A 25,246-nucleotide genomic window follows, 5' to 3' on the forward strand; every position below is an offset into this window, starting at 1 on the left:
ATCATATAACCTTGCTGGAATTTCTAACAAAATGATTTCTCCAGAATGGTGGGAGTTCATAGAGCACCATGACATTATCATGTTTCAGGAAACCTGGGCAGTGAACCCAGTCTATCGGCATGGTTTCCTAAATTTTTATGTCCCAGCAAAAAAGAACCCCAAAGGGCGGCCATCAGGGGGATTGATTATCTGGGTGCGCCAATCTTTGCATTGTAATATCCAGGAAAGATCCCTCAATAATAGTGACATACTATCAATTAAGATTACCTGGGCCAATGGCCAAGAGGTGGCCATTTATAACATATACACTAGGGGAGTTACAGGGGGAAAAACCTCAGAGATAATAACAGCACTTGATAATGATCTTGAGCTCCTTCCATCTCATCTTTCTATCTTGGTGGGTGGAGACATGAATACGACCTTCGAACCTTTGGGCTCGGAGGACGTTGAAATGTCCTTAGAAGAGGATCATAAATGGGGAATCCCCCAGTTGGACCTGTCATTGGTCAAGAGATGGTCTGAGGTAGCAATTCAAATCAAGAGCTTGTGTTTAGCAAGGGGCTTAAGAGCAGCTAATGGGCGCACCCCGTCCGACCGACGGGGTGTTCACACATTTGATAATGGAAGGGCAAAAAGTTGAATAGATTATATCCTAGTGGATGTAAGGGATTGGCACAGGCTGGTAGATATGAGCATCACATCTAGATTAGAGAGTGACCATAATCCACTATGCTTGATCATACAATTTAACCAGGGGGTGCCAGCTCCAGGCCCGGAAAGGGGCGCAGTCACTCTGGATAAAATCTCTACAAATAACCAACGCCATGTAAGGTGGGGCAGACTGATAGAGAAGCCAGAGATGTTAGAAGATCTAAGGAAGCTAGTTGTCTCTGAGATTAATATTATGAAAGAACATTGTACCGAACCCAACTTCTCCAGATTCATGGAGGAGGCACACTCTGAGTTTTTTTCCAAAATTCAGGGTTTTTTTCTAAAACGAGTAGGCCAAAAAAAGGTGGTAAAATTACCAACAAAACAGGGGTGGTATGATCAAACATGCAGAAGAGCACGTCAGAAACTTAGTCTGGAGCTAAGGAGTCAAAGCAGAGAAGGAGTGAGGACGGCCAAGAATGTCTACAGAAAAGTACAAACCAAAGCGAAAAAGCTCTGGGACGAAAAACATTGGCTTGACCTCAAATCAGCATGTGCAGCTAAGAAGCAAAAAGAGTTTTGGGCAATCGTAAAATGGGACAGGGGGGGTAGCAGAGTGTCCACAAAACAATGTTGCAAAGAACTTATGGATAGACTTCTTTAAGCCACAATATGCATGTAATCTGGACACAGGCCATTATCCACCTCCCCCAATGGTCTTCTTCAAAGGCGAAGTGTTTACCCTGGGTGATGTAAACATTGCGTTGGATGGGGTGTCTGGGGGGAGAGCGCCAGGAATGGACGGAATACCGGCCGATGTTTTCTTAAGCGACCGGGCTTCATGGTGCCAATACATTGTCTGGTTAGCAAATTCCATCGCCCATGGAGCTTCCATACCAAATTCATGGAAGGGTGCGGAGATCATCACAGTCTTTAAAAAGGTGATAAGACACTCCCAAGCAATTACAGACCCATCAGTCTTATCGATTCTGCACAAAAACTGATGGGTCGATTGATACAAAACAAACTACAAGCATGGATTGATGAGAAGGATGTTCTCTCCCCCTAACAAGCTGGCTTCCACCCCCTAACAAGTTCTATTGACCAGGTCTTTCACTTTCTAACTTTGTAATGGAGAAACGTGAACTTGATCAATGGTCCATTGTATGCCGTATTTGTTGACTTGAAGTCAGCATTTGACTTAGTCCCGCGACAAAAATTGTGGAGCGTCCTCGCGGAAATTGGTATCAGCCCCGAATTACTGACATTGTTAGTCCGCATGCATGAAAATAACTATGCTAGGATCAGGTGGGGGGTCCAGGGCGAGGTAAATGATTCTTTCCCTGTAGAGCGTGGGGTTAGACAGGGATGCGTCCTGGCACCCACCTTATTCTCATTATATATCAATGGCATAGTGGACTACCTGAAGAAATCCCCTACGGATGCCCCAATACTTGACGGGGTTCGTGTACCAGTATTAATGTTTGCTGATGACACGTTGCTGGTATCACGAACTCCTAGTGGCCTTCAGAAGGCAATTAATGCTTTCGGGGATTTCTGCAAGATCCGGGGCTTGGAATTAAACACTTCAAAGACTAAGTTTATGTGCATGAATCCAGCCAAGCCATATAGGGGCACAATAACTTTCAATGGGGCCGCCTTAGAACATGTGGATGCTTTTACATATCTTGGTATCTCCTTACAGGGCAATATGAAATGGAAGTCCCATATTGACTCAGCAGTTTTAAAGTTCCATCAACTAGCAGGGGCCCTAGCACTTAAACATAAATCTTCACTAACCAAACCTATCCATCCTGTGTTAGAGATTTATAGTATGAAGGTGCTAAATGCCTGTCTGTATGGTTCAGAGTTGTGGGGTTTTGCCAACTTGAGCATTTTGTCCACTGCTGAGAACAAGTTTTTGCGACGTCTGGTTGGCGTTCCACAGAGCACATCAACAATCCCCCTGTTGTATGACCTGGGGAGGAAAAAGATTGAGGACCTGGCTCGACTGCGCCCATTACTATTCTGGAGGCGAATAATGTCAACGCCGGAGCTAGGTCATTATACCTCCGCCCTCATGGACATTATTAAGAAGGACCGGTTCCATACAATTACATGGCTCAACGAGATCCGGAACCTATTATCAAAACTCCACCTAGACCATCTATGGAATAACACTGACCCAACTGCCTTCCCATTAAAGGAGATTGTGAAAAAAATGTACTGGGATATGACTTTGCAATCTGTGTTGACTTCTAACCCACATTCCATGTTAACATCCCGGTATTTGGAAACCAAATTTGCTCCATTTTGTGAACAATACTGGGATTTTATTACAAAACCTATGGATAGAAAATTGTACTTCCAATTTAGAGCTGGTAGTTTGCCCCTTAACGCTTTTACACAAAAATGGTCGCCTAGTAATGTTAATGTATGCAACCATTGTAAAGACTTGGTTGAGGATACCTCGCATTTTCTGTTTGCCTGCCCTCTTTATGCTTCTCCAAGAAGGAGGTGGTTAAAACCAGCGTGTCAGAATTTAGGGGCACGTAGGTGCCAGGAAGCACTTAGAATTTTGGGATCAAACAGCTCCCCTCCTTTAGCTATTGCAGTAGCAAAATATCTGGGATGGGCATGGATTATTCGCACTCGCTCTTTAGCCAACGGAGTTAGAGTAAATGTAACGTGATTTGATGTAGATTAATTATTTAAATAATCATGTTTAGTGAATTGGACTTTTTAGCACAAAATGCGTTCCTTTTAGTCATGATTCGTCAGCGTTTTGAATTTAATGTGTGTTTTAAAATGTGATTGTATTTTAGATTAGTATTTTCTGATGTATAGGTGTTCATGCTTTTATGACAATGCTGTCGAATAAAGCTTTTGAAATTGAAATTGATATCAGATCCGAATATTCCTTAAATGTTTCTATTTATTTTTTTAATACGGGGAGGGACCATGTGTCACAAGAGAAATGGTCATGAAGCCAGAGCATGATATACTCTGTACTATCTGCTTATATGATTTATGTCATTGATTATCTCATGTGTAATTGTTTTATGAAAATGCATTTAACGAAAAACAGAATATGAGAGGTTAAATGTTTGCACAAGTTAAACTTACATTTAAGAGACCGTGCAAATATTAGGACAGTTGTTTTACAGTGCAATGAAATCGTTACCTCCAATTTGTAAGGTAGTAACAAGTACTTTTCTCTTGTCAATGTTGCTGTACTTGTATAAATTGGCACTTCTGTAATAAATGCGTGAATATAGGTTTATTAGTTCAGATGCAGCCAATAACATAAGCTATTTGGCTACATTTTCACTGTATGCCATATGCACATATACATCTGCATATAACGGTAACTGTAATGCCGTCCCATTCTTTTGTAAATATACTTAAGTAAATATATCGCTAATACAGAATACGTGTGTACTCACAGAAGATGTACTTTATAGCTCACTTCCTGAGTCACACCAACCCTACTCTGTCAGGAAAATAACCTTAAATCTCGACTCTTCTCTATCGATTTTATTTTTCGGAGTTTATATAGCCCTAACTTGACCCGAAGGTATCAGAGCGCTTTGAATGAGCACCAGTTGCGTTACACAAGTCACATTCATTTTAGGAGGCACCGGGAGATTACGTGAATTGCTTAAAATCACAGGATGTTGAGCGTCATCCAGGTTTGAGATTGACAGCCCTAGCGTTAGACTATATCCTATCCCAACTCCTCAGTCTCAGTCGTCTCGCATGGTGTCCCGAGACAGGGCACCCGACCAGGTACATTTTGTGGGCTCCATATCCCTGTTTTTTCATGTGTGCCACTGTGCACCTGTTGGAAAAAACTGCAAAACTACCTGTTGGTGGAGCTCGTGCTCACTCCACATACAGATGCGTCATCGGTGCGCGACGAAGTGAGTGCCCTTTATAAGGCCCAGGGCTTATGCTTCCCCTGACAAATCCCCAAATTACAAACGCCTTAATATTAATGACGTTCATCATTTTAGGTTTCCCTAAATACGTCCTCCGATCGACAGCTGATCTTATTTGAATTAAAAATAAGTCTGAGCCATCAGGTGTTAATGTGGAGCTAAGTGGTATTTTCATCACTTGAATTTCTCTTTAAAAATCGGATGGAATATGTTGACGCTTCTAAAAATAAAAAGTGTTTCACACAAACCCGAAAGCAATACTGTATTTCGAATCTTCTCCTAGACTAGTGTGGAAATTGACTGCTGCTGCAGTTATTTTTTGACCTTGTCACCAAAAGTAAAATAAAACATAATAGATTCATTGATCACACTGGAGCACACTAAATAACAAAAGCCTACATTATTGGTAAACTCAGTGAATTAGTATGTTTGAAACACTCCATAGCACACACCGGAATGGGCAGTTAATAGACCAAAAGGGAGAAGACAGACACCACAATAAGAGAAAGGGAAGGTTAATTGCCCCTTTATGAGACATTGATTTTTGGCGGGCTTTCTGTGCTTGCTGGAAAGATTAGTAGGACAATACGTTTTATTCTACAGGCTTTTTTCGTACGAACTGATCATTTGCCCACAATACGCTTCAAATGATGATTATTTCTTCACATGTGAGGTAATGGTTTCTGTGCACCGGCTTTTGAGAAACCAACTGGACATGAACTGACCAGTGACCTTGAGAATGTGTTTAAAGGTTTTTCGATGACTGCGTACAGAAAACACAGGCCTTAGAGCTCCTGCGGTGTTCACCAGTTGGACCAGGAATCGCCACTGCCAACACACACATTGCGAGAGCTAGGTGACATTGATATCGGGCACAAACGTTTTTATGCCTGATTTTATATTGCATATTTCAGTGGGGCCTGGGATTTGGCTGCATATATAGAGTTTTAGGGTTTGAACTGTCTTAGAACTTGGATACTCGTAATTCCGATTTCTGGGATCTGAAATGATTGAGCCTTACACCTATAATCAGGGCCCATGTCTATAACCAAACAGACCGATGTGATAAATAAACCTTATTGGGGTAATGGTATTTACCACATGTGGTAAATAGCTCACTTATTCCACCAAAATAGTAGTGAGAGACATTATTTGCTTATTGTCATGTATGGTGTGGTTTCTACAAGAATCATTGCAAATGTTTCAAATGTTTACAGTTCATTGTTTTTATTGTTTATTGTGATGTAATTATTTTGATATTAGTGTTTTGTTTGCTACATTATACATATTTGGCATTATTTTCAGAGACCCTGACGCATTCCCACCCATTCCATCGCTTTCCCTCTCAATTCCTCTTCCCTTCACTATTGATACTCAGCCCTTCTTTTAGGAAATACCTCTTTCTGCATGGTCACCTCCAGGTTTTTTGACTGAAGCTGCTGGTTTTTCGACCCTGAGTGTGTGCTGAGGCCTGCTAAGTAGATCTCAGTGCCAGTGCCCTGACACTAAAGTCCACGACGAATTGGCTGTACCCAATTGGAAATGGATAACGTACCTGTAAGTCCCTAGTAGATGGTACCCTGGTGCCCAAGGCATGTAAGTTAGAGGGGTGCCCCAGGGTTTGCAGCACTGTTTGTGTCACAGTGGAGGTTCCCCAAGTAAAGCGATTCCCCCAGCCCGCTACTGTGGACTGGTAGAGCAGTCGTACACTGCTAGCCAGACTTTGCAATTGAAAGCAATGGCAAAGCCACCACTTCCCCATACCATATGTGTAAGTCACCCCTCTGGAAGGCTTACTAAGTCCTAAAGGCAGGGTACCGTACAACATGTGATGCAGGCAGGACATATATTGTACATGTCCTGACTTTAAGACACACAAAACCACAATTTTTACTGTGGAATACTTGGTCACCCAGTTGTTGTGTATAGGGTTGCACTCTGACGGCTCAGCTGTGCCAACTCCTGAACAGTGCAAACAAGTTAGCACTCCAAGGTATCAAACAACTCATTACATTGAGTCCAACTTGTATCCCAAGTCGAAATTGATGTAATGCGTTTCTCCAGGGGGAGGGCTGTCCCATTGTTAAGGTAGACACGGGGAGCAGAGGAGAGAAACCAATTTCCAAACCAGTTTCCCTTGGGGCGTGTAGCCCTGAGATAGCCGCACCCCGGGGTGGGCAAGGGAGATCTGCACACCGAAAGAGGGGGTATAACCATCTTGCCAATGGTCAGAATGGTGCATCCTGGGATAGCCAGATACCACCCTCAACAGGAAGTGGCCTCTAGGTGGGAGGGAACCAGATAGCCTAGTGGCTTCCAACTGCATCCTTCCCTGCAGGCATTTTCCAAGACTAAGAGTGTCACCCCTGGCACCCAGAACTCAGATTTCGACTGACTTTGAAGAAGGACCAACGAAGGACTGCCCTGCTGCACTGAAGGACCAGCAAAGAGAAAGATAGTACCTGCTGCACCTGGTGGCTCACAAAGAGAGGAACTGTGTATGTCGTATTTTGCTGAAGGAGAAGCTATCTACAGAACCCAGTCAAGCTAAGAGTCTCCAATGGCCAGCCAACTGGCCTACTGTGCACAGCACCCGGATACAACAGCTGAAGAATCCTGCTATGGCAAGTTAGCAGCTTAAAGTCTTTCTGTTAGTACCACTGCAACCATGCAGCACCAAGGATCAATACCAATGCACAGAGTTAAATCCAAGAGTGTTGTCAGAGAGTTGCTGGAATCCTCAGAAGGTGAGTTAACGACCCAGGAAGGATTGGTCAATGACCGCAGCACCTGGCAACTGGTAGTGCAGGGGCAAAGGGACTGCACCCAGACCGGGCAGGACCTTATGCGACGTCCACCCTGCAATCAGGACCCTTCACGATCTTCGTGGACCAAGGAGTGCCTCAAGGAAGACCCTTGTCAACCGCAACACAGCCACAGCATTCTTGGAGCATCTTTAACATCCTTCATCCTTGCATCAGGACCTCGCTATAGGAATCCATAGCACCTTCTGTGAAGGTAACTGTTCTTGAGGATGTTGATGGTCCCCTGACTAGCTCCTGAGTTGGTCGCCCATGCACTTGTAACCAACAGTATTGACACTTATCTAAGTTTTCCTTTAAACAGTTTCCCAATTAGCTCCAATTTGCTCACTTTACCAAGGCGGTTGAGTGAAATTGCTTTGATTTGGTAATGCTTGTAAAATCTTTATCTCAGGAACTGTCTGGTGGATCTTTTTCATTCTAGTGTCTAAATTCTTATGAAAATGCAGTCTAGTTTTATAAATTGGTGTCAGATTTCTTGGATGTTGTGGCGATTTCTTCTTCAATTGTTTTGGTGCTGTTTAAATGTTTGAAACTTGTTCCTCTGCACAAGCCTTGCTGTTCAGTGCCACAGCTACCTAAGGTGGAGCTGGAAGTTTGACAGGTGAAATCTAAGAGTCCTAAAAGGGTTGGTAAGTGTAAAACATGATGAGGTTGCAGTACCACACCATATAATACACCCTATTTCCTCACACCTCCTATCCTAACATCCTTTCTGCCCTACAAATATGTTCAATGAATAAAAGGAATTAATACTGAAGTACTAATGCACATTTCAAATAAAACAGTTTCAAACCCACAGCACAGCCCATGAACATTATAGTTACATATCTTGTGTAGGAAGTAGCTCATTGCATACTAACCCTGTGCCACACTGTATATATCCAGCATTTTCTAGCATGAGAGACTCTTGTCAAATGTGCCAGTAAAAATGCTAAACAATGCTACAGGTGGGATTTATCTTAAATTGAATTTCGTTTTGATGTGAAAGTCTTAATGTCTCCTTTGCAAAGTGATCACATTTCCAAGGGTTGGTGACAGCTTACTAACCATTCTGTTTTTTATCAGCATTGCAAGTTGTGGAGGGTGCCTGATAATTCATTCTGTTGAATCTGCAAAGAATGGTATTTTTGTGACTGACCTATAACCATGGAGTGTGAAGTAGTTGTATGTGTTTGTGTATCTATGTGTCTGTTTGTGTGAGTGTGTGTGCATGCATACGTTTGTGTGTTTGTGTGTGTTTGCATGCGTACCAGATTGAGATGTAAATTACAAATACTGATACATCATGCTGATAACCCTCCAGGGTAAGTGTAGCCCCAAATGAGTAGGGAGGGTTCATCAAGGCGGACAATGTAGGCTTTAAGATACTAAACAATTTCCCTGCATGTCATATACTGGTCACTAACCTCTTTTTCATTCCTTTACATGCTGTTATAGCTATGTTTTGAGTGCCTCGTTTGGGCACTAAGGTGTTGCTGGAAAAGGGATAAGCTTTATGTTAGCCTCACTGATTCATACTAGTTTGAGCAAGGCACTGCGACTGACAATGATGCATCTCACTCAAAACGACTCTGGCAAGGCCATCAACACTGCAATCACATGAATGAAGGATATTAACTGCATCCTCACCACCAGAGGTCAGCTCTGGCAGATGAGAGATGGACCCATGCGATAGCACCTGTTCATTTGGAAAAATGTCTAGCTGAAATCTATGCAGATGTTACTGAATGCTTGTTCTTATAATTGACCAAGAGACACTAAGAACATTAGGAGATGTTCACTGTATAAGAACTGAACTGTATTTTGAGAAAGATTCACTTGAACCAGTTTGGATCTAAATAATTTAAGCACTGAAAGAATTCTGATTGGTTTCCTAGCCTTACCCTAACTTCAACAGTTTGTAAAAAAGCACAAAAGATAGTCCTCTGAGACAAATCCTTGATTTCATGGGGAGGCTCTATTCACCAGACAGAAGAAGGACTAATGCAAGAGTAGGGAGTTTGGTTGTCCTATAAAGTCAGAATCAGACTCAAAGAGCTGTGGGAAATGACTACTGGTGTTGTATGAGCTCAAAGAGTCTGGTGTAAATGATGACAAACTTCCTAAAATCATATTAAGGTCTGAAGATCCAGCTTCTTAAATGTTATTATGAGGACTGTTACCCTTGAAATGTGAGAAGCAAGAATGGAGACTGTGAACAAAAGGAGGATATTGTAGGGCTGTCATAAAGTCTCTCATTGTGAAAGAGAGAGATACATCCTATGTGCCTCTCATAAAGATTGAGAGAAAAAGCCATAAGTACATAAACGGAAAAATATTGTGGTTTTTGTGCCTTGCTTAATGTTCTCTTCCTCCCTTTTTTGTTGTGCTGACCCCTTTGTGATTAGGGAACAATGTTGTGAATCTTGCTGCACTCATCAGGTAATCTACATCAATACATGGTGACTCAACTTTGGATCTTGCATGTGCCACTTGAAGCTGTACCTTCCACCTGTTACTGCTTCAAGTTGCTGTTTGCCCAACCACTGTGAACCTTGGTTGCATGTGTGCGCTAGAGAAAGGACTCCAACCGCTTGAGTTAAAGTCACTGCTGTTGCATCCTGAATGTCTATGCACCGATGCATCTTCAACAATGCAACTTTGCTAAATGATGATCACAGAACTTTCTTTTTTTTGGACAATTTTTTATTGATGCTCCAAGTGTTACTATATTGGTGGAGTGTTCACTTAAGCTTAGTGGTTCATATCATATCAAATCTGAAAAAAACATCTAAACAGAAAATCGAGCACAGTCTCGCACTCCTCTATCCTCTTGTTTATCCTCCTTTATCCATGTTATCAGAGTGCCTCTTCAGGCAGTGTGTTACCTCTGGTGATAATTTAACAATCCTCAGTGATTCAACTTCGGTCTTCACACAGTCCTGTGTCCCAGCAGTGTCCACCATCAATGTTTCATCACCTTTTTGGTTTGGATTAGTTATCCTCTTCTTCAACAATTGGTTTCTGAGATGTAGGGGCCATTATTTTACAGAATCAGTAAATTTATCGATTCTGTAAAATACTGAATCAGTAATTTTACCGATTCGGTAAATCCCAGATGTAGGTAGCACTGTTTACTGTTTACAGTGGCACAGGCCTTCAGAATTCGGTATTTTATCACCCAATACAATTGGGTGGTAAAATACCGAATTCAGGTGTACATGCAAATCTGTGCATGTACACCTGTGCCATGTGACACACAGACATGCCCTTAGGGCATGTATGTGTGCCACATGGTACACAAGCCTGGAATTGGGGTGCTACAGGGTGTCAAAGTGACACCCCGTTCACCCTTGCAGGATTCGGTATTTACTGATTCGGTAAATACCGAATCGGTATTTCCCATTGATTCCTATGGGCTTCAAGGCCCATAGGAATCAATAGGAAATACCGATTCGGTATTTACCGAATCGGTAAATACCGAATCATACCGATTCGGTATTTCTAAAATAAGAATTACCTACATCTGCCCCCTTCCTATTTACCTACTCTTAAATACCGAATCGGTATGATTCGGTATTTAAGAGTAGTTAAATAGGAATTACCTACATCTGGCCCATAATCTTTCATGTAATACAAAAAGAATGTAGTAATGCTCTCCTGACGTATGATACTAGCACCCTATTTTAGATTAAATCTAAATATACATCTGTCTATGTTGTGTTCCTATATTAATCATGCTGGCCTTATAGAATGTTAGTAATGTCAATTATTGTGATGTTATCAGGGCTAATCATGGGAAATGTCTTCTGGGTAAGACTTAGAGTCAAGGTCATATGATTTCACTAAGTTCAGAGGGTGTGTGATGTCACTCATGCTACATATAGCATTTTGCCAACCTGACATGCATGGGCACAGGTTGAGGGCTTTTTTTATAGGACAGCGAAAGACCAAACTATGGGGCATATTACCAACAACTAGTGATATTTATCGCTAAGTAGGCTTAGCAGCAATTTTTTTTATCGCCGCGCATCGCCGGATATTATCGATGGGATAACGTGCTATTAGCAACGTTTATCTCAAAAGCGATAATATTTCCCGCAATAGAGGCGAAATCCGTTAATATCGCTGGGAATACAGCGATATTCACGCATTATTGCTAACAGAGTCTTAGCCATTATATCCACCTCCGATTGGATATAATGGCTGAGAACTGGTCTGAGCAGGCGTTAGTCTTTGGAGATATTCGCGCTTAGCGCGAATATTTCCATTGCCACGCCTGCCTTGCTAATAGGCGATAGCGATGTTAGCGACTGCTTTCAGTCGCTAACAGGTTGGGTACGGCCACTTTGCATGTCATTAGCGATAAATATCGCTGACATGCAAAGGGGGCCCCAAACCGCTCGCTATCGCCTACAAGCTGGCGCTAACTGCTGTTAGCGACAGCTTGCTAATAGGGCGATAGAATTATCACTGCTTAGCAGCTAAAAACGGCCGCTAAAGCGGCGATAATCACATATCGCCCGCATTGGTAATATGCCCATATATTTTTAAAGCTGATTACCTTATGAGGCAACAAAAACAGGCAACATACATACATTATGTGCAAATTCTGTGAATAAAGGCAGATTAAGAGGTCCGTTCTGTGGCAATAATTTATTGCAAAAAATGGATACTAATGCTAAAGGATATAATTTATGCAACACCTTCAAACTAATTTAACTTGTGCACCTCCATACACAGCGTAATGAATATTAGCATTTACAATAACACATGACAACGCAAATTCCATCATTTGCGAGAATACAGTGCATGGTTGAATGGTGAGTTGTAGTGGCTACTAAGTTCAATACACTGTGGATTGTTGTGTAACTTATAAATGAGAGGTTTAAGAGCTATATGCATACAATTTGCAATTTTTGTGTAGTTGAACTTTGGTTTGTATCTCAATAATACATAAAGTTATAGTACTTTAAAAGGGGTGCATACATTATAAATTTATGGTAGAGCTATAACTTTAGAATTTGTATTGTTTGTGTAGTTTAGGTTTGGTTAACATAGAAATAATAGTGTTTCTTTTTTTTTTTAACTTTATTTTCCAGGTTTTGCATGCAAAGGATAGGACAATCAGTACATCCTAAAATGCAGCATTGATAATAATAATAATACATGTAGGACAAATATGATGCAAGGGATTCGCAAAAAAGCAAATCAAATAGCCGACACGACACGGTCAGACATGAGAAAAAAGCATCCAATGTCATCAATAACATCCAACATCATATAAAGAGATAAACATATCTTCAATGAGTGAAACATTGCAAATGGTATCACAGTAATAGCGACAGAAGGCAGCAGGAGGGTCAGTAATGCAATCATATGTTACAAAACAGGTGATCAACCAATCCCCTCAGGGACAATACCATTTGACAATTGCAAGTCTTGGGCGGATTGCTGTTTAGCAATGCAGTCCCTGTACGGGCTACAGATGTCTACTGGTCGTGACGGACCAGGGATTAGAGTGGAATACTCTTCGTAGTTGACATTGCAAAATGTTAAGCTCCGGAGCCATGCCTGAAGGGAGGGAACTCTGCTACTGCCCCATAACAAAGCAATCTCTCTTTTAGCTAATAGAAATCCCAGAGCTGCAAGTTTTCTAACTTTCCGGGGGAAATTGATCACATACCCGAGCAGCACAATCTCAGGGGTGGGAGACAATTACTTGGACAGTATGTCTCCAAGTGTAGAGTGGACCAGGGACCAGTACTGGTGTATCTTGGGACGTGTCCAGGCTAGGTGGGCAAAGTCTGCAAATGGGCAATGATGAGGTCTGCTGTGATCTATTCTATGTGCACGTGCGGGAGTGTGATACATTCTGCGAAGGAACTTAAAGTGTAGAAGTTTGTGTTTACTGTTCAATGAGACATCTTTAGTAGCCCTACAGCACTACTCCCAATGATCTTCAGTAATAGGCCCACCCAAATCTGCCTCCCAGACCACTCATATCTTGGCATCTGACACAGGTTTGGCTATCCCACATTGTTTATATAGTTTCGAGAACAAGTGTGTGCCGGTGGGGCTCTGTATCAACAGTGTCAATGGTGGGGTAGGTTCGGAAGCCGCAGGGAATGAAGGGAATGCGGCCGGAAGCATGGAGTGAACACGTGTCATGATAAAGGTGGCCATAAAGGTCCGGTCTGTGAACCGGGCCTATTCTGATATTGAGAAGACATGGCCTTCAGGAAATAAATCCCCTATCTTATGAATGTGAAATTTCTCCAGAGTGCGCTGGACCAAGACCTCACCCGTGATAGGAAACCATGAAGGATTAGGTAAGGGCGGTTCTGGAGAGTAGAGTAGCTCGAGTCCCAGCAACCTACGCAACCTGTGCCATGCCCAACACGTAGTGAACATGGTTTGAATGTCTTGGGGGTCCCGAGGGAATCCCGTAGGTAGGATAGTGGAGAGACTGCGTGGAAGCACAAGATCCGCATCCGGTTTTAAGTATGAGACGCGTGCATCAGCGTGAAACCAGACATGCGCGTAGCAACATTGAGCAATTAAATAATACAAATAAAAGTCTGGGACCCCAAAGCCCCCCCTTTCATACGGAAGGGTCAAGGTCTGGAAACGAACCCGAGGTGTCTTGTCGCCCCAAATAAGGCGCAACAATGTTTGAAGTTGTGAAAAAAAGGTTTTCGTGAGAGGGATGGGAATGTTATCAAACAGAGGAAGGACCACCATCTTGGTTATGGCGACTCTCCCATCCATCGACAACGGGAAACATAGCCATTTCTCGATCTGCGATTCAAGGGAGCTAATCGTTCTGCCATAATTCAGCCTGATCATAGTGGCTGTATCCAAGTGAACATATACGCCAAGATATTTAACCGCGTCACTGCACCACTCAAGAGGTAACTCACAGGGCCAGGCAGCCGTGCCAGCCGTCAGTGGAAAAATTACTGACTTCTGCCAGTTGATGCTGAGCCCTGAAAACTTACCAAATCGGACAATCTCAAGGATTAAGGGTTCCAGATTGAACTGGGGCAACCTAACGTATAGAATTGTGTCGTCTGCGTAAAGCGTAACTAGAAGTGGACCAGTGCGGAATTGGAGGCCACTGTGTAAATGTTTATCCTGAAAATGGCGCACCAATGAGTCCATGGCCAGAACAAAAAGCAGTGGGGAAAAGGGACATCCCTGTCTCGTACCGCGGGACAGCGAGAAGGGGTCAGATAGAGTTCCATTCAGGCGCAGTTAGCGGTAGGATTAGTGTACCGAAGCGCCACCGTGGAAACAAAGCATTCCGGCGTCGCATGACCGACAGGAAAAAAGGCCATTCGAGTGAGGGATTGCCTAACGGAAACGTGCAGCCTGCCAAGGACGCTGCTAATCCCTTGATTTGAAGCCTGCTTCTGCCGCCGAGCCTCGCCGGACCCGCTACGCGGATCCCGCTTCGCGGCGTGTTGCTGCATTTAATCTCAGCCTCTCTAAAGGGATAACCTCGGACCCACTGGCAGGGCTGCGAGCGACAGCGGGGGACTCCGAGGACCAGGAGTCCCCGCGCGCCCATAGAACACCTGGGCTGCTCTCCCTGCCGGCCCCTCCCACCCTTCTCCAGTGTTAAAAAAGCGCTGTGACCGGGTGATCAGTGGATTGCCTAACGGAAACGTGCAGCCTGCCAAGGACGCTGCTAATCCCTTGATTTGAAGCCTGCTTCTGCCGCCGAGCCTCGCCGGACCCGCTACGCGGGTCCCGCTTCGCGGTGTGTTGCTGCATTTAATCTCAGCCTCTCTAAAGGGACAACCTCGGACCCACCGGCAGGGCTGCGAGCGACAGCGGGGGACTCCGAGGACCAGGAGTCCCCGCGCGCCCATAGAACACCTGGGCTGCTCTCCCTGCCGGCCCCTCCCACCCTTCTCCAGTGTTAAAAAAGCGATGTGACCGGGTGATCAGTGGATTGCCTAACGGAAACGTGCAGCCTGCCAAGGACGCTGCTAATCCCTTGATTTGAAGCCTGCTTCTGCCGCCGAGCCTCGCCGGACCCGCCTCGCGGGTCCCGCTTCGCGGCGTGTTGCTGCATTTAATCTCAGCCTCTCTAAAGGGACAACCTCGGACCCACCGGCAGGGCTGCGAGCGACAGCGGGGGACTCCGAGGACCAGGAGTCCCCGCGCGCCCATAGAACACCTGGGCTGCTCTCCCTGCCGGCCCCTCCCACCCTTAGCTACCCAATTGAACAGCTACATAAAGGAAGCATCGCTCCCGCTGCGCGGGAGCGCGCGGGAGAAGCCCGGGACAAGGGCGGGACCGTCTGTGGCCGTCCGTGGTCGGACGAGGTTGGGTTGGGCTTAGAGTCCTGGTTCTCCGTACATATAATATCTTGTTACACTGCACACTACATTTTTTGTTATATTGTGGCACCATTACTAGTTCCTAATTATGGCCCTAAGATCGGGCAAACAGCGCCTAGTGCATATCCAAACCTCAAAGGGTGTTGTTTCAGGCCCTCTTGATGCTTTTATCACCCGAGCCACAGGGATATTAGAAAAAGAAATTGAACTAGTTGAACACAGATTGTCCCTGGACTTAGTTACTGGGAAACGCTCATCTATTGGTGCCCTGGCCCGTGCTAAAAGCCCTTTAACTAATGCTGCTTTTAATTGTATCTCTACATCAGAGACCGAAGTGATAGTTCATGTAGATGGGGACGGAGACCCAACATCCACGTCCAATGATAACATGGAACTGAAATCTGATAACAACCTGACCTGCTTAGAAGCGGATAGCCAAAACACGGAGGACGATGAGAGTAGCTTGTCCAGAACCCCACAATTATACGTTCCCACTTTACCCAGTATGCCCGTTTTGCCACCAGTAATTACCAACCATGTTACCAACCAGGTTTCACGGAAAAGAAAGCACGCTTCAAGCCCACAGGGAGAAAAAGTACAAAAACAACCTAAAATAGATCATGTTAATAGTCCCTCTCACTCGCAGACCATACAAGAACCCCCAATAGTGTACTGTCCTTCATTGGTCCACTCAGGGTCTTCTAATCCTTGCCCAACATGTTTTAGTAGTGATGATGTCTTGTTGGCAAAAATGGAAGCAATGATTAAAACCTTATTGCTTCCGGTCTTAGAAAGTACCAGGATAATGTCCGCTAAAATAGATGTCCTGGAAGCAGCGGTCAATATCAATATGGACCTCTTGCAAAACTTAACAACTACTAGTTCCAAGACAAGGGGCCCTAACCCCACAGGGGGTGCTAACCAAAAAGGGGGGACAACCACAACTATCCCCGTAGGGACATCATCTACCACTATTAATAAGAAACCACAAATAGGGGCAAAAACTACAGCTGCCACATTGACTACTGCTAGCAGAGCCCCTACTAAAGAAACACCAAAGGCTAAACGCCCAGTGGCAACTAACAACACACAGGGGAAAAAACCTCCAGCAAATGGTGCAGTAAACCAACCAAATAACACTCCAGCACAGACATCTATAATGGGTAGGGAGAGGAAAACCACTCACCAAGACAGGAAACCGAGGACAGATAACAGAAATCCACGACACCCTCCCAGAGTTAACTTACCTCCTGAAGCGTCACAATATACCATCGTTCTAACCGGAGTGGCCCCCCTAAGAGAGGGTATTAAAGAATCACAAGGGGATCTGCGGAATAAGGTCATTTTCTGGCTAAACAAACATCGCCCACTCCCTCTGTCATCTCCCACTGAAATCCTCTATGTAAGGAGAGTGGAATGGGTAGGTAAGGGCGAAAAAGATCTGGAAGGTGACTGTATTTTAATCTCATTTAGAGACCCCTGGGTGGTGGAAAGAATCCAAAGGAAAGCTAGATTTGCCCGTTTGGGTGATGTACAGACCTTACACCTTGGTTACTTTTACCCCCATACGTACCCAATTAATCAAACGGGCCTCAATCATTGGAAACTCAAAGGGGGAAGGCCCCGGGAGCCCATAATCCATCACCCCCATTACTACCCTCCTCTCTTCAACCATTTCGAGGCACTGTCAGACCTAGAATGGGTTGACTGACTATGTGCACCGACCCAGTCATCGAATACAGCTATAGTGAAGGGGGAGGGAGTGCGCTTCCCATTCAACCCTACCTCGGAATCAGTAAAGGAGCAACAGTCCCTGTTCCATAACAACATTAGAATGCCGAGGGGGCTGAGTGAGGACGAGGCTTCCACCTCTAATATAGATGAGACCAGTTTAACAAATGCCATCTTACCGAGCTCCCATTCCCCTCCCATTGTTAGCAATAACCCTGTAGAAGTAGACTCATTAATTTCACATATGGTATCTTGGAACGTTGCCGGAGTCAAGACCCGCATGATTTCCGAGGATTGGTTGGACTTTATAGGCAAACATGAGGTTGTGCTCCTGCAAGAAACATGGGCTACAGCCCCGTTTTACATGGTTGGATTTACAAACTTTTTCAAACCAGCAATAAAAGGCACTAAAGGGCGGGCGTCAGGGGGACTGACCATTTGGGTAAAACAGGCCTGGTGTTTTTCAGTTTCCGAATTGTATGTGGATAATCCCGACATATTGGCTATAAGGCTGAGGGAAGCAGGGGGGCAGGAAATGCTTATTATTAACATATACTCTAGAGGCCTCCCTGGCGGACGTTGTCCCAAGCTGATAGGTGCCCTAGATACATTACTAACGGGCTGGAATAAAGGCTCATTTATTATAATAGCGGGTGATATTAATTGTACAATTGAACCACTGTACTTGCCGGAAGATAATTGGGGGTTTGAAGAAGATGCGACCTGGAAAATCCCCGAACTTTCTAACAAAATACCAGTTAAAGCAACGGAGGCTGCTCTGAATTGGACTGCTTTTTGCCTCACTTGGGGATTAAGGGCTGCAAACAGACCCACCAAATCGGACATTGGAGCCAATCCCACTTTTGACAATGGTGTGAGGAAAAGTCGCATTGACTACATCTTCATAAAAATGGAATATTGGAGCCTAATTGTTGATATGGAAATTGTAATGCGTCCGGAAAGTGACCATAACCCTCTGTCCCTGAAATTCAAAATGTATGGCATGAAAAGATTAGCGGAACCAGATCCAAGGGGGCAAGGGGTTGTAACCATATCAAATGACCGGAGGAGACTGAAATGGTCAATCATATCAAATGATGTAATGTTACAGGCCAACATTGAAAATGTGGTGACTAACGCTTTAAATAATGTGAGGTCTGTTGTTGTTGAGAGGGGTCAGGGTGAATTAGATAAGATCATGGGCATTCATGACAAATGCTTCTCTGAGCTTAAAACTATTCTCTCAAAACCATGTAAGTCTAACACCGGGCACCAGAATGCTCCAAGAGCAAAATGGTACAATAGAGAGTGTAGAGAGGCCCATAGTCACCTAATAGAGAAAGTTAAAACCAGAGACCTAAGTGCAGTAAAAGTGGCCAGACAAAGGTATAAAAGAGTTCAATGGGAGGCAAAGAGGGAATGGGAAGATGATTTTTGGGCAGACCTTTTGGACGCTAGTAAATCCAACAATCAGACCAAATTCTGGGATATTGTTAAATGTGGAAAAGACGGTGAATTTCGTACTCCATCTAACAACGTATCCCCGGAAGTCTGGATAAATCATTACTCCTCCCAATTTTGCACAGTAGTTGTTGACCCTACGTCTGCATCGAATCTGCTACCTGCAATACCCCCTGGCAACGAGACTATGTCCTTTACAGAAGCGGAAACGGAGCTTGCATTAGGCCTAACCAAGAGAGGGAAAGCCCCTGGGTTGGATCAAATTCCAGCAGACCTATTTAAGTTAAACTTGGGTCTTTGGGTGCCTTATTTAACTAGCATAGCTAACACCATAGCGAGAGGTGCCCATATACCCAAGACTTGGAAGGGGGCGGAGATCCTCCCTATACACAAAAAGGGTGATAGATCGAACCCAGGGAACTATCGCCCTATCAGCCTAATTGACTGCTTTCAGAAAGTTTTTGCCCGCATGATCCTGGCGAGGGTCCAAGGGTGGATGGAACTAGAAGGAATACTGTCTCCGCTACAGGCGGGCTTTAGATCTGGTACAAGTACCATTGACCAGGTTCTGAGGTTCTGCATGATCTTTTGGAAGGTCGTTATACTGGGGGGTGGCACCATCTTTGCTGCTTTCATAGATTTGAAATCAGCTTTTGATTTGGTGCCGAGGGGAAAATTATGGCAGGTACTAAGGGACCTAGGAATGCCGGGGGAATTGGTGGAGATGATTATTAGACTACACAAAGATAACTTTGCCAGGGTAAGATGGGGGTTACAAGGGCAATATACTGACTCATTTCCGGTTTCACGGGGAGTCCGCCAGGGGTGCGTTCTCGCCCCCACCCTCTTCTTACTCTTTATAGATCAGGTAGTGAAATTCTTCGGGTCTACCAATACTGATGCACCGTCCTTGGCGGGGACTAAATTCCCAATGTTGATCTTTGCTGACGACACCCTCCTCCTTTCAAAGACCAGGGGAGGTTTACAGTTGGCTTTAAATCACTTTGAGGAATACTGTAAACAGAATGACCTTCAGATAAATGTGGGGAAAACTAAGTTTATGGTTTTCTCCAGGAAAAAACCAATACGTAGTAGTGTACAACTAAACAGGGTTAACCTGGAGCAAGTTGACACAATGACGTACCTGGGGGTCACTCTGGATTGCCGACTGTCTTGGAAACCACAAATAGAGACCCAACAACTAAAACTTGCCCAATTGACTGGTTGTCTCTTGCGTGAGCAAAAGAAATCAATCACCAAAAGGGTTGTCCCCGCCCTACAAATTTATGATGTTAAAATTAACGCTGCGACACTCTATGGGGCAGAGTTATGGGGTTTCATGGACCTCTCGAGTTTGTATAGGATCCAGTGTAGGTTTCTTCGCAACCTGGTGGGGCTGCCCCAATCAACCCCACAGATCCCACTTTGCCACGACATGGGTTGCCTTCCAATAACGGACATGGCAAGATACAGAGTAGTGTCCACTTGGAGGCGCCTATGGACTACGGAGGATTTGGCTCTCTTTGCAAAGGAGCTAACCGAGGTGAAGGCTATGGGGGGTTCGGAGCGAATCCCATGGCTTCGCTCGGTGAAAAGGAGCCTGTATGATATGGGCTTGAGTCATCTGTGGGTCTCGCCAGGCACGAACAACTTCCCCTCGAAAAAGGAATTTAAGGGTTTATTCTGGGCCTCAACTCGCCTTCCCTTGGCACACGCCTCTAGCTCTGAAAACTTGACGGGCGTTTTTTAAGTTTTAAACTGGATCCAGCCCGGGAGGCATACTGGGACCTTATCTCCAGGCCAATGGATAAAAAATGATACCACCAATTCTGGGTGGGCTCACTACCCCTAAATTCCTTTACCTCATCTTGGGGCAATAGCTCCACTAACTTTTGCAGTCGTTGCCCCGGATGTAAGGAAACTGAGGGTCACTTTTTGTTCGCCTGTCCTCAATACAGAGAACCCCGTCTAAAATGGTTAAAACCCATTTTTAAACGCATGACATGTAAAAAATCCTCGGACGCTATTTGGGCTTTAAAAACAAACACCTCTGATTTTATCGTGATTTGGTTGGCTAAGTATTTAGGCTGGGCATGGGCAATCAGAGCCAGATGGAACTTAACTGCCTCTTGATCACAAAGTGCAATGTGCATAGTGTTTACCTGTATATGTCAAACCAACTTTTATGATTAGCTATATCTAATGTCTTGTTTCGTCTCAATAACGGTTTAATAATTTTTTAACTGTGGTTTTTAGGCTGACTGTATATTTGATAATATATTGACATTATCCTTCTAATATGATTTTGTATAGTGTGGAGACTTTGAAACTGTTTTTAAATATTTTGTTAAAATTGTCTTTTATGATTTTATCATCGAAATAAAGACATTAAAACCTGAAAAACCTGACCTGACTCGAATGCCTTTTCGGCATCAAGAAGGATGGCGGCAGCCAGGGTGGCAGGATCTATCCTGTGCAATACAGTGAAGAGGGTCCTCAGATTCAATGAGTTGGATCGATGTGGAACAAAGCCAGACTGCGTCGGAGAAATAATGGATTCCATTAACAGGGACAGACATATAACGATAACCTTAGCCAATATTTTATAGTCAAGATCCAATAAAGACAATGGCCTATATGAGCTACACAACATAGGGTCTCTGCCTTGCTTGGAAAGAAGAATAATGACCGCCTCTCTGAATGTTGGAGGGAGAATACCCACCTCCAGTGCCTCTGCATAGACCTCGACCAACCGTGGGACTAAGATGTCTTTATAAGTTTTATAAAAATCGGCGGAGAACCCCGTAATGCATCAATAGCCTCTATTATGCTATCTTGAAATGGGAACGGACAAAAAATCTTGCATATAACGCTCTAAATAAACCAGAGCAATTTCCGCCAAATAGTTCCCCTGATCTTGCAGATCCCCAGTAAGCCTGGAAGTATACAGCATCTTGTAATAGGAAAGGAAATGGTCGCCTATGTCAGGAATAGGGCGCAACAGAGTGTCATTCGGGACAGTGAGCTCCGTGATGTGAGCAAGGTCTCGTGGAGGGCGCAGGGTATGCACCAGTAATCTGCCAGGTCTCTCTCCCTCGCCATACCATTGCGCACCGTGATGTTTATTAAGGAACAATAACTCTCGCTCCGCCACATCCCTGAATTCAAGCAACAAGGCCAAATGTCGTGCCTCTGCCGTGCCGGTGACTGAGACAAGCAATTCGCGGTCTAAGGCCGTTATGCTGGTTTCAATGAGGTTTAAATCAGAATGGACTTCCCGGAGGACACCAGCATGCTTGGCAATACAGACTCCTCTTATATATGATTGAAACCCTCCCATAGTACGGCCCAGGTTTCAACTGACCCGGTATTGATTGCAAAATAGTCTTCAATTGCCTGCCTTACTTCCTCGTTGAAAACCTGATCCCGCAGCGCGCTTCCTGGAAAGCGCCATTGACGTTCGTAGCCACCCAGTCTGGGGACATTCAAACGAAGCACAACCGGAGAGTCGTCCGAAAGTGTACAAGGGAGAGTAAGTAAGCCTCCCAGCCAACCAGCAACCCCGGGGAGACCAGCCAGTAATCCAATCTGGTCCATGTGTTATGAAACCTCGAATAGTGAATGAATTCCGGAAGGTGTGGGTGCAATGTATGTTCAACGTCTATCAAGAAAAGTGGGTGCAAATGTCCTTAAGAGCTTGTCGGTCACGAGGCTTCGTGTCTGTGGAGGTGGAGGTGCTGTCCCTGGAGGGGTTCAATAACAGGTTGAAATCACCCCAAGTATCAAAAGCCCGGGGTCAATTGACAGGAGACAAACCTGTAGCTCATGGAAAAAGGCTGGGGAGTCTACATTAGGACCATAAGTACCGACCAAGGAAACCCCATGTCCCATCAGCGAGCCAGTGACGATCAGGGGGAGACCCTCCGCATCAGTCAAGATTTTGTGTAGTGAAAAAGGGACACGTTTGTGTATAAAAATAGCGACACCCCTAGTATACAGACTGTAATTGGAAAAAATATGTGGGAATCCCAACTCGTAGCAGATAGCAGTGTGATCAGAGTTAGATAGATGGGTCTCCTGCATGAATACAATGTCAGTGTGGTGCCTGGCAATATAGTTGAGGACCTGCCTACGTTTTCTGGTATTATTCAACTCTCTGATGTTCCATGACATCAAGGAAAGCCCGGAAGGACCGGGCTGTTGTCCTAACTTAACCATAGGTGAACCGTCATTTCAAGCGCACTGCAATGCATGCCTATCTCATGACTGAAACTATCAACTTGACCAATAATTTTGCGAAAACCTTTCCCGCTGAACAAATAACCCCCCCTCACCCACCACCCAGCCTCCTACTGACCCCAAAGAGGCATACCCCAATTTTAGCAACAAAATTCTTGTGCAATGAAATCAGCAGCACAACTGTAAGAGAAAAGAACACATTTCTCAAAGAGAAAGCAGTATATAAAAATATGATGCCATTCACCATAGGGCGCAGCAACGCCATGCTAACCGGGCAGTAAAAAATACAATATTGTCACGTAGAAGAGAAAATAGAAGCACGGATTAAACAATGCAGAACACAGTTACAAATGTAAAAATCACTTAGCCAGTCCCGGGCTGGGAAAAGAGTTCCACGCTATTCTGTGAGCTCCCCTGTAACGGTGAAGCTGTATGAGGACCATCAATTGGCCCAGAGCGGTTCTTCCTGTATTCCTGGCAGAATTCCTGTGCCTCTGTCGGAGTGTCAAATATACGAGCTCTGCCCTCTACATATACCCTCAACCTCGCCGGGTATACAACATCCCGTACCGGAGCCCCAAGTTCTTCAAAGCTGCCTTGACTCCCTGGTATTTGCGCCTCGCCTCCTGGACCATGATGGTAAAATCAGGAAAAAATGCCAGTTTGTTACCTTGCCACTGGATATCGCCCTTGTCGCGGGCTGAGCGGAGGACGGCATCTCTGTCTCTGAAGTTCATAAGCCTGGCTATGATGGACCGCGGGGGAAGGCCCGGACGAGGACGAAGACCCAACGACCTGTGAGCGCCCTCAACAACAAAGCCGTGCGTGAATGTGTCCCTGCCGAACAGCTCCTTGAGCAGTTCCACAAAGGTGTCCATACGTCCAGTGGCGGTCGTCTCCAGAATTCCAATGATGTGGATGTTGTTGCGGCGGCTACGAGCTTCCAAATCCTTGTTCTTAATAGCTGCGTCTTTGAGGATCTTCTCCACACTTTCTAGCCGCATTAGGGAGGTCAACGCACCATCTTCAATGTCCGAGACCCTGAATTCCACGACGTCCAGCCGACGGTCATGTACCTGGATTTTGGTGCCCATGTCGGCTAATTTCTTGTCCAAGTCATCAAAGCAGCCATCCAGCGCCTTGAAACCGGCTCTCATCTCAGCTAGCATAGCAGTAGCAAGAAAGGCAGGGTCTTCAGCATCGTTAGATCCTGTGGCCCCCCCAGCCGAACCAGGAGGGACATCTGAAGCCGGCCCGGCCAGCCTCATCAAACTGTAGCATTCGCTGTTTGAGATCTTTCTTCCCCATCTTAGAAGGGGAGGAGGGGGCTGCGGCCCGTGATATCAACAACTGAGGCAAGTCCAGAGGATAGAGGGCCAAGCACGTGGATGCAAACCAGTCTATTCACCAAGGAGCAGGACCATCACCCGGTAAACAATACCATGTAGTATCTGTGGCAACCCTGGGCAGAGAACACAAATCATCTAGGTGGCAGAGCAAGGATGGAGGTGAGGCCGAATAGGATCTGTAGGACGTCCAATGTAGCGCCCCGAGGAGTCCGTGGCCTGCCTCAGCCGCGAAGCCGCAAACGCCAACACCAGGACATGTGATGTGGATAGCGTCGGGAAGCCCAACTCATAGGGCACAGGCAGGCGGACAGCACACAATAGAGCACCGGTAGTACCGGCCCCATGCAGGAAGTGAAGCCCCCTAATGGTCACTGTCCAACAGGGCAGAGCTGGGGCATAAGGGTGGCCAAGAGTTCAAGGCGCCATGTCAGTGGGTGCCAGGACATCAGTGGGGGGGCTCCTCATCTCGCCCCGGATATGCTGCCATCATCTTCAGCCGCGGCGTGTGACGAAGGGGCTGGGGGGAGTCGGCACGCCCGGCAAGACCCAGCACCTCCGCAGTTCCAAGGCGGATTGCTGGGGCCTCCCCACAAACCTGCCTCACCCCCACCAAACCCAGCACGCCAGGCCCCAGCTTGGCCATGCCCACAGGGCCTCAGGAGCCCCGCACATGCAGCACGAACAGCTGGCCCGGCTAGAAGGCGCAGCAGGGGGGATG

The 25,246-nt window shown here is 45.3% G+C and overlaps 1 pseudogene; it reads right to left on the reverse strand.

The window, feature by feature from the left end:
- Nucleotides 1-24,336, reverse strand: part of LOC147664892 (uncharacterized) — a 69,795-nt pseudogene extending 45,459 nt beyond the window's left edge.
- Between the last annotated feature and the right edge of the window lie 910 nt (nt 24,337-25,246).

This window comes from Lissotriton vulgaris, unplaced genomic scaffold, assembly GCF_964263255.1.
Source record: "Lissotriton vulgaris unplaced genomic scaffold, aLisVul1.2 SCAFFOLD_1364, whole genome shotgun sequence".
NCBI lineage: Eukaryota > Metazoa > Chordata > Amphibia > Caudata > Salamandridae > Lissotriton > Lissotriton vulgaris.